Source organism: Gorilla gorilla, chromosome 4 (assembly GCF_029281585.2).
Source record: "Gorilla gorilla gorilla isolate KB3781 chromosome 4, NHGRI_mGorGor1-v2.1_pri, whole genome shotgun sequence".
NCBI classification, from domain to species: domain Eukaryota; kingdom Metazoa; phylum Chordata; class Mammalia; order Primates; family Hominidae; genus Gorilla; species Gorilla gorilla.
In genome coordinates, this window is record NC_073228.2 from 8,836,819 (window position 1) to 8,850,749 (window position 13,931).

The 13,931-nt window shown below is 48.2% G+C and overlaps 1 long non-coding RNA gene across 1 annotated transcript in view; it reads right to left on the minus strand.

Annotated features, from left to right (window-relative positions):
* LOC129533480 (uncharacterized) overlaps positions 1-8,748 on the minus strand; it is a 74,879-nt gene extending 66,131 nt beyond the window's left edge. Inside the window, exon 1 of the long non-coding RNA XR_010133691.1 lies at positions 8,066-8,748. This is a non-coding gene — a long non-coding RNA (uncharacterized lncRNA). The remainder of the gene's footprint in view (positions 1-8,065) is intronic.
* Between the last annotated feature and the right edge of the window lie 5,183 nt (positions 8,749-13,931).

Genomic DNA, 13,931 nt, shown 5'->3' on the forward strand with positions numbered 1-13,931 from the left:
AATGGAAAAAATCTCTTTTCAGTGAAGTATCCCGGGTGCCAAAGCACCCGGCCATGAGGATGGACGGGGACCACAGGCCGCCCCCACAGTGTCAGGTCCTCAACGGGGGATGCCTGGCCATGGACGGGGACCACAGGCCGCCCCCACAGTGTCAGGTCCTCAACGGGGGATGCCTGGCCATGCACGGGGACCACAGGCCGCCCCCACAGTGTCAGGTCCTCAACGGGGGATGCCTGGCCATGGACGGGGACCACAGGCCGCCCCCACGGTGTCGGGTCCTCACTAGGTTCCGTCCAAGCCTGAGATCCGAGACCAGGCTCGAATCCCCACGCCCGTGGCCTTTCGGGGACGGGGGCCTGAGGGGCAGCCCCTCGCCCGGGGCTGACTGTTCCCCCCCGAGATGCGCGCGGCCCCCGCCTCAACCTGGACACCGCGGTGGGCCGTGAAGCTGCCGGACTGGGGCCTTCCCTTTGCCAGACGCGGTGTCTCCAGCCCACGGTGTTGCCGCCCACGGGCGCCTCCTGACCCCGAATGCCCTGCTGGGGACGCCCTCCCCATTCTCCGCCCATCTCCACGGCCAGCCTGGCTGCGGCAGGAAGGGTTCCTCGCTCGACCCTGTGCCTCTCCCTGTGAGCGGAGCCCCACGGCCGCCCTGCTCCGAGCTCTGTGCCCCAAGCGACCCCTCTCTACTGGGCCTCATCGGCCTGCCTTGCACGCGTGGGTCTCATGCCTGGTTCGAGCCTGAGGCCTGGGGCCCTGGACCATCTCCCTCTCCTGCCCCCAGACAGCGTCTGCTGTCACCCCGTGAGTTCACGACCCCTCTCTACCGGGCCCCATCGGCCTGCCTTGCACGCGTGGGTCTCCTGCCTGGTTTGAGCCTGAGGCCTGGGGCCCTGGACCATCTCCCTCTCCTGCCCCCAGGCAGCGTCCGCTGTCACCCCGTGAGTTCGCTCCAGGTGTCTTCTCCCACGGCCCGTCCCGGGCTCCCCTTGCTCCCCGTCCTTTCTGGCTGCTGGGACCCTTTGTGCGTCCTCAGCCTCTGTTCCCACTGAGATTTCCCGACCAGAACTCCGGCCCAGCAGCACATTCACCTCCTCGGGCACTTTACCAGCAGGGCTGCCTGAGTCCAGGGCAGCACAAAGCAGGCAGCGGGGGGACACCCAGGACCAGGACAGAGGCTCCGGCCCTGGGACCCAGGCCAGAGAGAGACGCAGCTGACCTCACAGTTGCCTGCTTCCTACACCCGAGTTTTCTCTGGGGTAGAGGGTGTGCGGACGGTCCTTGGCCGCCTATGGGGGAAGGCGGCAGACGCGTCCTCCCCTTGACCCTGCAGGGCCCAGAGCCCCAGCTGCCCATGAGAGGGTGAGGTTCCGTTTTCGCCAAGGTCACCAGCTCCTTCTGCCGACTGTCTCCCTGCCACCCGCAGTTCCTGCATAAAATCCCCAGCGTGTTCCAGCCACAAGGCTGGTGGCTGTGCAGACAGCAGGGGAGGGTTTGAACTTCGTGCCGATCTCACTCCCCGGTTCCCAACAATGTGAGGAATGCTGGAGGCCCGGGTCAGAATGTAAACAAGGAATCGTCACAGAACGGGCCCGGGTCAGTGAACCTCACACTGAGCTGCAGGGAGCCCCCGATGCCTGACGACGTCGATGTGTCTTTGGTCTCATGAAAATACACAGCTCAGCTTTTGCACACGGAAGCCTGCGTCTTAAGCCAACGGCTTTCAGATTCCAGAAACACTGCACATGATTGTTCCCGTTGTATTTTCCCTCCTCGCCCTGTGGGCTGGGTAAGCGCCTCGGGGCTGCTGTTTTGGTGTGTGAAGTTCAACAGCGTGCTGTGGCGACTTCATTCACTGCCGGCCCAGAAGGGAGCTCGGACGCCCAGAGCTGCACACCCACCGCCGTCTGTCCTGGCGAGAACAGCGGCTCAGCCTCGACCGCAGAGGCCGGCGGACCGACAGCTTTGAAGGGCGCTGCGCTGAGGAACAGGCCTCATTGAAGAAACAACACAGAGCATCACACGAAGGTCCACGGGGAGGGAAAGGAGGAGTTTGGTAGGAAAACATGCCACAGAAAGCAGGGATTATGTGGAGACTTGATGATTCTGCCATAAGAAACAAAAGCTCCAACAGAGAAACATGCATATGGGGGTGCAAAAAGCTGGGTTGACGTCCAGCTGGGTGTGGGGGCTCATGCCTGTAATGCCAGCACTTTGGGAGGCGGAGGCAGGAGGATCGCTTGAGGCACAGCCTGAGCAGCACAGCAAGACCTTGTCTCTGCAAAAAGTAAAAATAAAACATAAACAAATTTAACCAGGCATGAGGGCGTGCACCTGTAGTCCTACCTACCCGGGAAGCTGAGATGGGAGGATCACTTGAGCCCAGGAGGTCAAGGCTACAGTGAGCTGACTGCACCACTGCACTCCAACCTGGGTGGCAGGCTGCGATCCTGTTTAAAAAACAAAACCAAACAAAAAGAAAAAAGGAAAAAGAAAGCCAGACTGAGGATGGCGGGAGGGAATACGAGCTTGCACTGCACATTTCATGCACTTCATGCTGTTTTCATTTTCTTAACATGATTACATATTATTTATAGAAAAATGAATACGAGAGAAGCAATGCAGTGTGGAAAGGGCCTAGACTTGCATGGATGCTGCTGTGTGGATGAGGCCATCCCTGCGGACCGTGGCCTATCCCAGACATGGTCTCCCAGGCCACAAGGTGGGGGCTGCAGTGACTGTCTTCAAAGTCATCTTCTGAACCTCCATGGCACCAGGTCCCTGTGCAGCCACAGCCATCCCCACCTTCCCTGTTCTGAGAGAAACACTCCCTTCTGTTGCCTTCAGGTTGAAGGGGGCCCCTGCTCCTGGGAGCCTGGGGTTGGGAGCTGGGCTGCACCCACTCTGTCTGAGGACAATATGTCATGCTCTTATCATCCCCCTTGATGTCTACAGGAGGGATTGTTCTAAACCACAGCAATGGAGTTCACAGGAGAGAAGGAAGGGAGTAAAGTAGATTCCAGAACAAAGGGAATGGTTCTGTAAGGCAGCTCCAGGAGAAAGGAGGCAGAAGCCAAGCTCTCAAGGTCTTAGGATTTCGTGGCAGTCTGTTGAGGGGCACAGAGCTACACCAAGCGGGTTCCACCACGGTCCTTGAAGGGGGGCGGTCGCGGGCCATTTGGCCCCAGGGGCTCTGTTCGGCTCACACCTAGACTTCCCTGGGCACAGGCCTGAGAGGACGCCCCTGCACCCCGTCTGAGTTCCTCTGAGTCTCTGGAGCTGGGCCACCAGCAGGGAAGGAGAGACCCTGAAATGGAGCCAGAAAGTCCCAGCACGAGACGCTGCTCCACCAGGGGAGGGAGGAGTGAGCAGGACATGAGACCCGGAGGCCCGTGGAGAATGAGCCTGGAAAACCACGAGGCTCCTCACAGCTCCATCATCGCACGTGGGCCTGTGGGGAGCCCTGACTCACGCTGGAGACGCCATGAGGAGCAGCTGCGGTGAGGAGTGGAGGACACCTCGCACTGTGCTGAGGTGGCCCTGGTGGAGGATGCACTGGCTGGCTGCGTTAGGCTGTTCTTGCATTGCGATACATACCTGAGGCTGTGTAATTTATAAGAGAAAAGGTTTAACTGGCTCATGGTTCTGCAGGCTGTACAGGAAGCATGGCACCTGCATCTGCTTCTGGGGAGGCCTCAGGAATTTGCAGTCATGGCAGGAGGTGAGGGGGGAGCAGGCGTCCCACATGTCAGGAGTGGGAACAAGGGGGAGGGAGGTGCCACACTTCTACACAACCAGATACATGAGAACTCACTCACTATGGCAAGGACAGCACCACGCTATGAGGACAGGGCTGGACAGGCCTGCCGGTGACGGCCATGTTGGGGTGTGCCTTCAGCACTGAGCAAGACTCCGGGGGGCTTGTCACGGAGCCAGCAAGACCCCCGAAAATCTTCTCCGGCAGCTCTGAAAGCTTGGAGTACCTGAAAACTCAATGCCCAGACGAGATCCACATTCCTTGTTCCTAAACTAAAGCACAACTTCTGCTCTCGCAAAAGGAATGAGATCCGCAGGCAAGGCCTCCTAACAGGCCATTAGCATCTCCCATATTTGGGGAGTTTTTGTCCCTCTGTTTATGACTAATTAGTGTAGATAGGAACAAAAATGTTAACAAGGAGCACAAAAGCCAAAGCCTGCATGGTTCCAGCCAATCAGCACAGTTGGCGGGTGTGTTTCCAGGCCAGACGCATCTGTAATGAGATTGTATTTGATTCAGATACCATTTTCTGTGTGGTTCTTTAAGGGACAGGAAAGTGGAAAAGCAAAGCTGTGAGGACCAGTCGGTGGCCCTTTCCCAGGTCTGACTGGCACTCTTACTCCCATGCTAGGAGCTGGAGTCAGCAAGGGTGCACTGGGCCCCACGTCCAGCATGCCTCAGGGCCAGCACAGGACAAAGGCACAGAACACCTGAGTGGCAACTGGCCCTGGCCCGTACCCGGTCTCCTGACCCAGGCCCCTCCTGCACCCTCACCTGGCACCAACACCCGGCTCGTGCCCCCAACAGTGACCATCCCGTCACCCACACTCCAGCTGCAGCCCCCTCCAATCCTCATTCTGTGCAGGAGGGCAGCCCTGTGTTGAAGCATCTGGACGTCAGCACTGCTGAGCGTTTGTCTGTATGTGGTGGGGAGGATGCCTCTGTGACACGACCACACCCCAGTCCAGAGAGGTGCTTGGGGCTTTTCTGTCCAGACCACGGGGGGAGTTTGCCAAACTCCTGGTAGACCCAGAGTCAAGGAAGGCGAACACAGACGAGAAGCTAACATTTACTGAGCCCCTTTCTAGTGCTAGCCACTGTGCTGCGGGGGTCACCACGTCATCACGTGTGACTGGGAAGCCTGGGTCAGATGAGCAACCACAGGGGATGCTGGGGCCCAGGGCGAGGGCTGGGATGTGAAATAAAAATCTGTTTCCCCCTCCCGTCCTTTTACAGTGGGGTAAAAACATGGGGCACAAGTAACTAAAACCAGGAGTAAGAAGGGAGAATCACTATGGATCCTGCACATGTTAAAAGGGTTATAAAACAATAATATTAACAACTTTATGCCAGTAAATTAGACATCTTAGATGAGATGGACAAATTCGAAGAAATACACAAATTACCAAATCTGACTCAAGAAGACAGAGTATGTGAATAGACTTATAAATAGTAAAGACATTGAATAATTAAAATCATCCTATAAGGAAAAGCCAGATGGCTTCATTGCTGAATTCTAGCAAATATTAACAAAAGAAATAATACCAATCCTTTACAAACTGTTCAAGAAAACAGAGGAGGAAAGAAATACCTGTCAATTCATCTGATGAGATCAGTATTGTCCTTACATCCTAGCCAAAGACATCACCAGAAAAGAAAAGCACAGCCCCATATCTGTCATGAATATAGATACAAAAATCCTTAACAAAATATTAACAAAGGAGGATTTATATCCAAACATTGGTTTAATATCCAATACTTAACTAATGGAATACACTAACCACAGAATAAAGAACAAAAACCACATGATTATCTCAATAGACTCAGAAAAAGCATTTGAAAATATCCAACACTCTTTCATAATAAAATATCTCCACAAACTACAAATGGAAAAGAAAATTCCTCAATTTGACAAAGGGCATCTGGGTAAAACCTATAGCTAACATAACACCTAATGGTGAAAGATTGATTAAAATTTTTTCCTCTAAGATCAAGAATGAGGACAGTATGCCCACCCTCATCACCTCTATTCTACACTGTACTTGAGGTTCTAGCCAATGCAGCAAGGTAACCAATAAAATGAAGGCATCTGTATTGGTAAAAAGAGAAGTAAAGCTCTTTGCAGTTATCTTTTTGCACAAAATTCTAAGAAATCCACCAAAAGTACAACTGACACTAAGAAACAAGTTTAACCAGATCACAGGATACACAATTTCAAAAATCAACTATGTTTCTACATGCCATCAATTGTAGCTCTATAATAGCCATGGGTAGAAAAATTAAGAAAATAATTCTATTCGTAGTAGCATCAAAATGTGAAAAAAGATAAGTTAAATTTAACAAAGCGAGTACAAAACTTGCTGAGAGACATTAAAGAAGATCTGAATAAATGGAGAGACAGCCAATGTCCATGGATTCAATGTTGTTAAATAGCTATTCTCCCCACATCAGTCTGCAAACTCAATATGATCCATGCTGAAATCCCAGCAGGCTCTTTTTGCAGAAAATAACAAGACAGTCCTAAAATTTATATGAAACTGCAAAGGATCCAGAATACCAAAACAATTTGGAATAGAAAAACAAAGTTGTAAGACTTACATTTCCTAATTTCAACCCTTACTACAAAGCCACAATAATCAAGACAGTGTGGAAATGGTATTAAGAATGGACTTATAGATTAATGGAACAGAACTGAGAGCCCAGAAATAAATCCTTACATTTACAGTAAACTGATTTTCAACAAAGGTACCAAGGCAGTTCAATGGGGAAAATGATAGTCTTTTAACAAATAATGCTGGGAAAACTGGATGTCCAGATGCAAGAAAGGTGGATATAGAACCTTTCCTCACACCATACACACAAAATAACTCAAAAGGTATCATAGACCTTGACGTGGTTTGGGTGTGTCCCCACCCAAATCTCAAATTGTAGCTCCCATAGTTCCAACCTGTCATGGGAGGGACCTGGTGGGAGGTGACTGAATCATGAGGGTGAGTCTTTCCCATGCTGTTCTTACGATAGTGAATAAGTCTCACAAGATCTGATACATGGGAGTTCCCTGAATGAGCTCTCTCTTGTCTGCTGCCATGTAAGACGTGCCTTTTGCCTTCCGCCATGATTGTGAGGCTGCCCCAGCCAAATAGAACTGAGTCCATTAAACTTCTTTCTCTTTATAAATTACCCAGTCTCAGGTATGTCTATATCAGCAGTGTGAAAATGGACTAATACAGACTGAAACATAATAGCTAAATCTCTACAACTTTTAAAATATAGGAAAAAAAAATCTTTGTGACCTTATGTTAGACAAGAAATCTTAGATGCCACATCAAAACCACAATCCTTAAGTTACAATCAGAAAATTAACAGAATCAGTGCCAAGGGGATGGGCAAAGTAACCCTAACAGGGACATCACTAATATGTAGAAGCTGGGGGCACCCACCTCCAACACAGGGACGTGCCTCCCACACAGGTCAGAATCCTGTGTCTGGGGCCAAAATGTCCCCACTCTCAAGCAATGCTAGAGACACGAGCCACATTCGGTCTCCCTGGGCTCCACTTTTATAAGCTGCAATGCGGGCCACTCAGCCGTGAAACATCTTCTCTTCAGACAGAGCACAGTGAAGTTACTGAGATAAGCACTTCCATATCAGCCTGTATGAGGCAAGTCACCCCACAGTCTGGAGGTTCAAAGACAATCGCCAAGGCTGTTTCTTCGGATGGCTTCTGTCTTATATTTGGATCTGGATTTATTCCTTAAATCCATTTTTAAGGTCACTTTTGGGCCACTGTGTACAACATCCATGAGGTGGCTTGTCCCCTCCTCCCCCTAGGTGGACCCAGCCTGAGGCCGGCCAGAGTGTCCCCCTCGAATGCCCCCACAGGGCCCAGCCTTCCTCCACATGGAGTTCCTCCAGCAGGTACGCCAGTGGCATAAAGCAAAGAGCTGAGTGACAGCTCAGACACAAAGGCTGCTCCCCACATCTCTCAGGGCCTTTGTCCCCAATCTCCCTGTCAGGTCCAGTGAACCCTGAGACACAGCACCTGGCACAGTGTCCAGGGCCTCCCCCAGTCCCCCAAATGCACATAAAGGATTCTAGGACCTGTTGAGAGTTAGTGATAACTCAGCCTTCACACGTAACAGGAGTGATAATAGAGGGCTTCTGTGGTGAATCGGGGAGGCAGAAGCTTAGGCTTTTCCTAAACCAAGCAAATGGCTAAGAGAGCAAATTCCAGAGTAGGTGTAACTTTGACTGGTGGAGCAGTGGGCGGTGTATTTCTGATGGATAACAGCCCACAGCATCACTTACCCAGTGCAACTGCAGAGGAAGGGCTGGTTCTACATCTCCTGGGACCACCGCATGCTGGAGCAGAGGCTGCAGGGTGGAGCCCAGAGTTCCTCTGTGTCCCTGTATAAGATGTGTGAGCACCGCAGGCAGCATCCCTGGGGACTAGGCTTGGCATGGGCTGCTCCTCTGGTCACTGAGCCCCACAAAGGCTGCAGGCAGCACAGCCCTGGCATCCGTCCACTCTCCTAAATGACTGCAGCCTTGCCTCCTGGGCGTCTTTGCTTCTCAGCTTTATGTCACTGGAGGTAGCCAGTCAAGGATGGTTAGGCATGGCCTGTGTCAGACTTTGCAGATTATGCCTCCTCCGTGCTCACAGAAGCTGGGTGTGGACGGGGCAGAGCCTCCAGCAGTGTTTGCTGATAGCCAAAGTCAGAAACACCAGAGTCGCCAGCTGAAGTTCCCAGGCCTCTTCTAATCAAGGAAGAGAGAGACTATAACCCAAAGTGTCTGGGAGTGTGGATGGTGCCTGCCCTCCACAGCCTGACTCACTCAGCCCTCTGGCCCCCACAGAGTTCTGAGGTCCACCAAGAGCCTCATAGCTGCCCACAGCCAGGAGTGGCTTTTCCTGGCCTCCTGGCAGGAGGATGCAGACTGTTCCTGAACCACTCTGCCGCGAAGGGAGTGGAGCAGAGGCTGTAAGGTGGGGCCCAGGGGCACGTTTCCAGGGTGCCCTGCTGCCTTCCTGCTGAGCTGTTTCTGGCAGAGAGGGTGTTACAGAGCAAGAGAGGACACAGCTGCACTTCATAAGCCCAGCAAGCACCATCACCAGCTCCTTGAGTATCACGTGCAGGGGTTTGGAAACAGGAGTAAGCTCTTCTTCTTTTAATTAAAAACAGAGATGAAAACTTTTTAAATACATACAACACACACTTAGGACCTGTTAAGATGAGGAATAAGGAAAAGGAAAAAAAAAAGATTAAGTGGAGAGAGAAAGAGAGAAAATAGGCAGGGTGGGGAAAGGGAGACTGAAGAAAGAATGAGAGATTTCTGAAAACACAGAGAAATTGGGAGGCGCACCTGCTTTCGAGTAAGCGTGAACAAGCGAGTCTTCTCAGCTCTCAGTGATGCCCGGCTTCCCCATCATTTGAAGGGTTTACACCAGCAGATGGTCACATATCCTTAGCAGACACCCCAGTTCCCCAGATTACCTGAGCTGTGGCCAAATTCAAATCCAACTAGCTTTTATCAAGCACCTCATATGCAAAGTTTTTAAAAGATAATTCTGCCTAGGCCAGCCCCTCACAGATTCTGTGTGAGGACGTCTAGGGTGGGAGGAGACAGCATTCTTAGGAGTTCCGAAGTGGACTGTGACGTGCACAGACTGAGGACTGCCTGGCAGTAAACACATGTGCCGTCCGTTTACGAGACCCAAAGCTGCTCTGTGAGGCAGGTGCCCTTATGCAGATGGGAAAACTGTTCCTCAGATTAGAAGAAGACATCACATTGTAGACCAGACAAATCCAAGGTCTACAGCAGATATGCTCAACTCCGGGGTGGAGCCACACGTGACCTTTAGGGGTATCTAACCCGTCAGAATTCAATGGGAAATTGTGTTTTTCTGAGAAGGGAATCTGGGGCTTTTTCTTTTAATTTTCTTTTTAAAATTTCCCTTTATATGCACATGTATGTAAGCTTTGGGAACTGTGTATACATCATTATATCATGATACTGTTCAGGATTTTAGTGACGTCCATTTTTGCTTCCCGATCCAACTTTCCCTCCACCATGCCAACCCCAACCCCTTCCAGGTCACCAGGGCTAACAACCAACTGTATGCCCTTCCATGCTCGTCTTCATGTTTATATAAACCACGTACAAATACATAGTGGCTTGCCTAGAGAGCGAACAGAGAGGCCTTCCATCACTGTAGGGGACAGTGTCGTATCACTGACATGTTTAGAATGTACGCTGATGACAAAAAGCAGGCCAACTTCTAGCCATTTTTACTATCGTTTTTAAACTCATTACAATTTACCCAATTATGGTCAACACCTGGGAGAGACTGACCCACCTTCCCCCTTGGCGTGCCACTCAAATATAAACACACACACACACACACAAATATAGACAAATATATTAGATTTTGTCATCCTATTTTTGTAAAACTATTTTTTACCCCTTCTGTGTCAACTGACATAGTCCTAACTCATGCTTTTTAATGGGAGCTTAATAGTACATATCTATGTCGTGGATGTACTATGATTTTTCAACCATTCTCCCATTGGTAGGATTTATATTGCTTGCAGTTTTTATTTTGTCTTCATTCTGGAATAATATTTTCTCCTCATACAGAACACCGGGTTGACAGTTTCTTGTTTTGTTCTCCCAGCACCTTAAACATGGCATTCCACTGTTTTCTGGCCGCCATCATCTCTGAGGAGAAGTTAGTGGTTGTTCTATCGTTGTGCCCTGGCTGCTTTCAAAATTTTCTCTTTACGTTTTGTTTTCAGCAGTTTGACTATGATGAAGCTAGGTGTGATTTTATTTTTTAATTGACAAATAATAATAGTGTATATTTATGGGGTCAATGTAATGTTTTGGTACATGTATACATTGTGGAATGATCAAATCACACTAACTAGTATAGTCATCACCTCAAATATTTATCACTTCTTTGCGTTGAGAACATTTAAAATCCTCCCTTTTACTATTTGCAAATGTATAACACATGATTGTCAACTCTGGCCACCATGCCGTACAACAGAACACCAGAACACACTCCTGCTAACTGCAACTTTGCACCATTGACAAGTATCTCCCCTTCCTCATCCACATTCTCCTCATACCCAGCCCCACCCAGCCTCTGGTAACCACCAGTCTACTCTCACTTCTATGAGTTTGACTTTTTAAAAATTCCACATATAAGTAAGATCATACAGTATTTTCTCTCTCCATACCCGGCTTATTTCACTTAACTTGATGTCCTCCAGATGTATTCATGTTATTGCAAGTGACAGAATTTCCTGGTTTTTAAGGCTAAATAGTATTCCATTGTGTATGTATACCACATTTTAAAAATCCGTTCACCTGTTGATGGACACTTCGGTTGTTTCCATATCTTGGCTATTGTGAATAACATGGCAATGAACATGGGAACGCAGATGCCTCTTCCACAAATGATTTCAATTCCTTTGGGTGTATACCCAGTAGCGGAGTTGCTGAATCAAATAAGTCTAGTTTTAGTTTTTTTACTAACCTCCATACCGTTTTCCAAAATGGCTATACTAATTTACAATACCACCAACAGTGTACCAGGGTTCCCTTTTCTCCACATCTTAGCCAACACTTATCTTTTATCTTGTTTATCATAGCCAATCTAACAGGTATGAGGAGATATCTCACTGTGGTTTTAACTTGCATTTCTCTAATGATTAGAAATGTTGAGCATTTTTTCATGTATCTGTTGGCCATTTGTATGTCTTCTTTTGAGAAATATCTATTGAAGTCCCTTGCTTTTAATAGGGTTTTTATTTTTGTTATTAAGTAATTTGAGTTCTTTATATATTTTGAAAAGTAGCCCCTTATGCAATATATGATTTGCAAATATTTTTTCTCAGTCTGTGGGTTGCAGCTTCACTCTATTAATTGTTTTCTTTGTGGTGAAGATGCTTTTTAGTTTCATGTAATTCCATTTGTCTGTTTTTGCTTTTGTTGCCTGAGCCTTTGGGGTCATATCCAATAAATCACTGCCCTTATAATGTCATGGAGCCTTTTCCCTATATTTTCTTCTAGTAGTTTGATAGTTTCAGGTCTTCCAGTTATGTCTTTAATCCATTTTGTGTTGATTCTGGTAAAGATGTGAGATACGGGTTCACTCTCATTCTTCTATACATGGATACAGTTTTCTCAACACCATTTATTGAACAGACTGCCTTTCCCCATTGGGTGCTCTTGGCATCTTTGTTGAAAGAAAGCTATTTCTTTGTTTGTTGGACGGTTTTGTTTTTAAGCTATTGGTTTTTATACAGCTATTTTGTATCCAGCCACCTAACCAAATTCTTCACTAATTTTACCAGTTTGTTATTAGTATCTCTTGGGTTTTCCAGATATACATTCATGTCATCAGCACAAAAGAGGTAGTTTTATGTTTCCTTTTCCAATTGTATACCACACATTTCCTTTTGTTTTCTTATGCTGCATTTTCTATAATCTCCAACACAATGTTAAATAATAGTAATTAAGGCTCCTAAATTTAACTGAAAGGGGGTTTGTTGGTTGGTTTCTGTTACATTTAAGTAGTCTGGTTCTGTTCCCATTTTACTTAGAGGTTTTTTTCTTTTCTAATTAGGAATGGCTGTTAAGTTGTATTACGTGTCTTTTCAACATATATTGATATGATGATTTAAGTCTTTACAAATTATTGATGTGACGCTTTTGTTGATAATCCATTATTGAACCACCCTAACCCATTCCCAGAATAAACCTAACTTGATCAGAGTGCACGTGATTGGCAGCTTCTGAAGTGGCTCCTAATGATCCCACCTCCTGGTATTCACTCCCTTTTGTTCCCTCCCCTTGTGCGTGGGCTGAGCCTAGTGACTTGCTTCTAACAAATAGATTATGACAAAAGTGATGAATGTCACTTCTGAGATTAGGTTATAAAAGACTGAGACTTCCATCCTAGACTCTCTCCTGCTTACAGGTACACACTCTCAGTCTCAGCCTCTTCCGCCCTTTCATGTTGATGAAACCTGCTGCTGTGCTGTGAGCCACCCTCAGGAGAAGCCTCCAGCAAACAGCCAGCGAGGGCCCGCGGCCCTCAGGAGAACAGCCGGCCAGGACCCGCGGCCCTCAGGAGAACAGCCGGCCAGGACCCGCGGCCCTCAGGAGAAGCCTCCAGCAAACAGCCGGTCAGGACCTGCGGCCCTCAGGCGAACAGCCTTGGGGAACCCCAACAACCCCTGCCAAGCCACTGAGTGAGCTCGTAAGCAACTTCTGCCCCAGTTGAGCCTTGAGATGACTGCAGTCTCAGCTGATTCCTGACAGCCTTGAGGGAGACCCTGCACTGCAGAGCTCATGCCACGATTCCTGACCCACAGATACCAGGAGATAACCATCTACTATTTAACCCACTAAGGTTTAGGGCAATTTGTCACACAGCAAACATGAATACAGTGTATTCTATTTTTGATACAGGACTGAATTTTATTTTCAAATATCTCATTTGGAAGCAATGCATCTGTATTCATAAAATAAAGTGGGGTATAGAAATGCTCTAGATTGTCTGCAGCAGACTTTCATATTGAACTAATTAATAAGCTCATAAAATTAAGTTAGAAAAACTTGAATAACAATGGACTTAAAATTCAGCTGAGGCCAGGCATCGTGGCTCACACCTGTAACCTCAGCACTTTGGGAGGCCAAAGTGGGAAGACTGTTTGAGCCCAGGAATTCAAGACCACCCTGGGCCATATAGTGAGACCCTGTCTCTATAAAATAAAAAAATTAAAAATTTTAATGTAATTAAAACAAAATTAAAAATTAAAAAAATCAGCTGAGAAGACATCTAATCTTGATGTAATTTCTTCACAGCTCATAAGCCTGCACAGGCTGGGTGGATGTGTTGAAGTCCTGAGGAGCAGGGTGGGGTCTACACCTGCAAACTGCTGTAAATTTCCCACCCAGTCCACGGCTGCCATTCTGGGTTCCAGCCCAGAGCTTTGAGCAGCGCCTCTCTATCTGAGTCTTCTGAAAACTTGGGATTCAAGGACCACGGTCATGAGGTGAGGTAGAGAGTGCCATCCTGGAAGAACAGAATAGAGCTTGTTAGAACCTGCTGCTGAAACTCAGACGAGCCACTTTATTCCAGACTTCAGTTTCCTCGTGT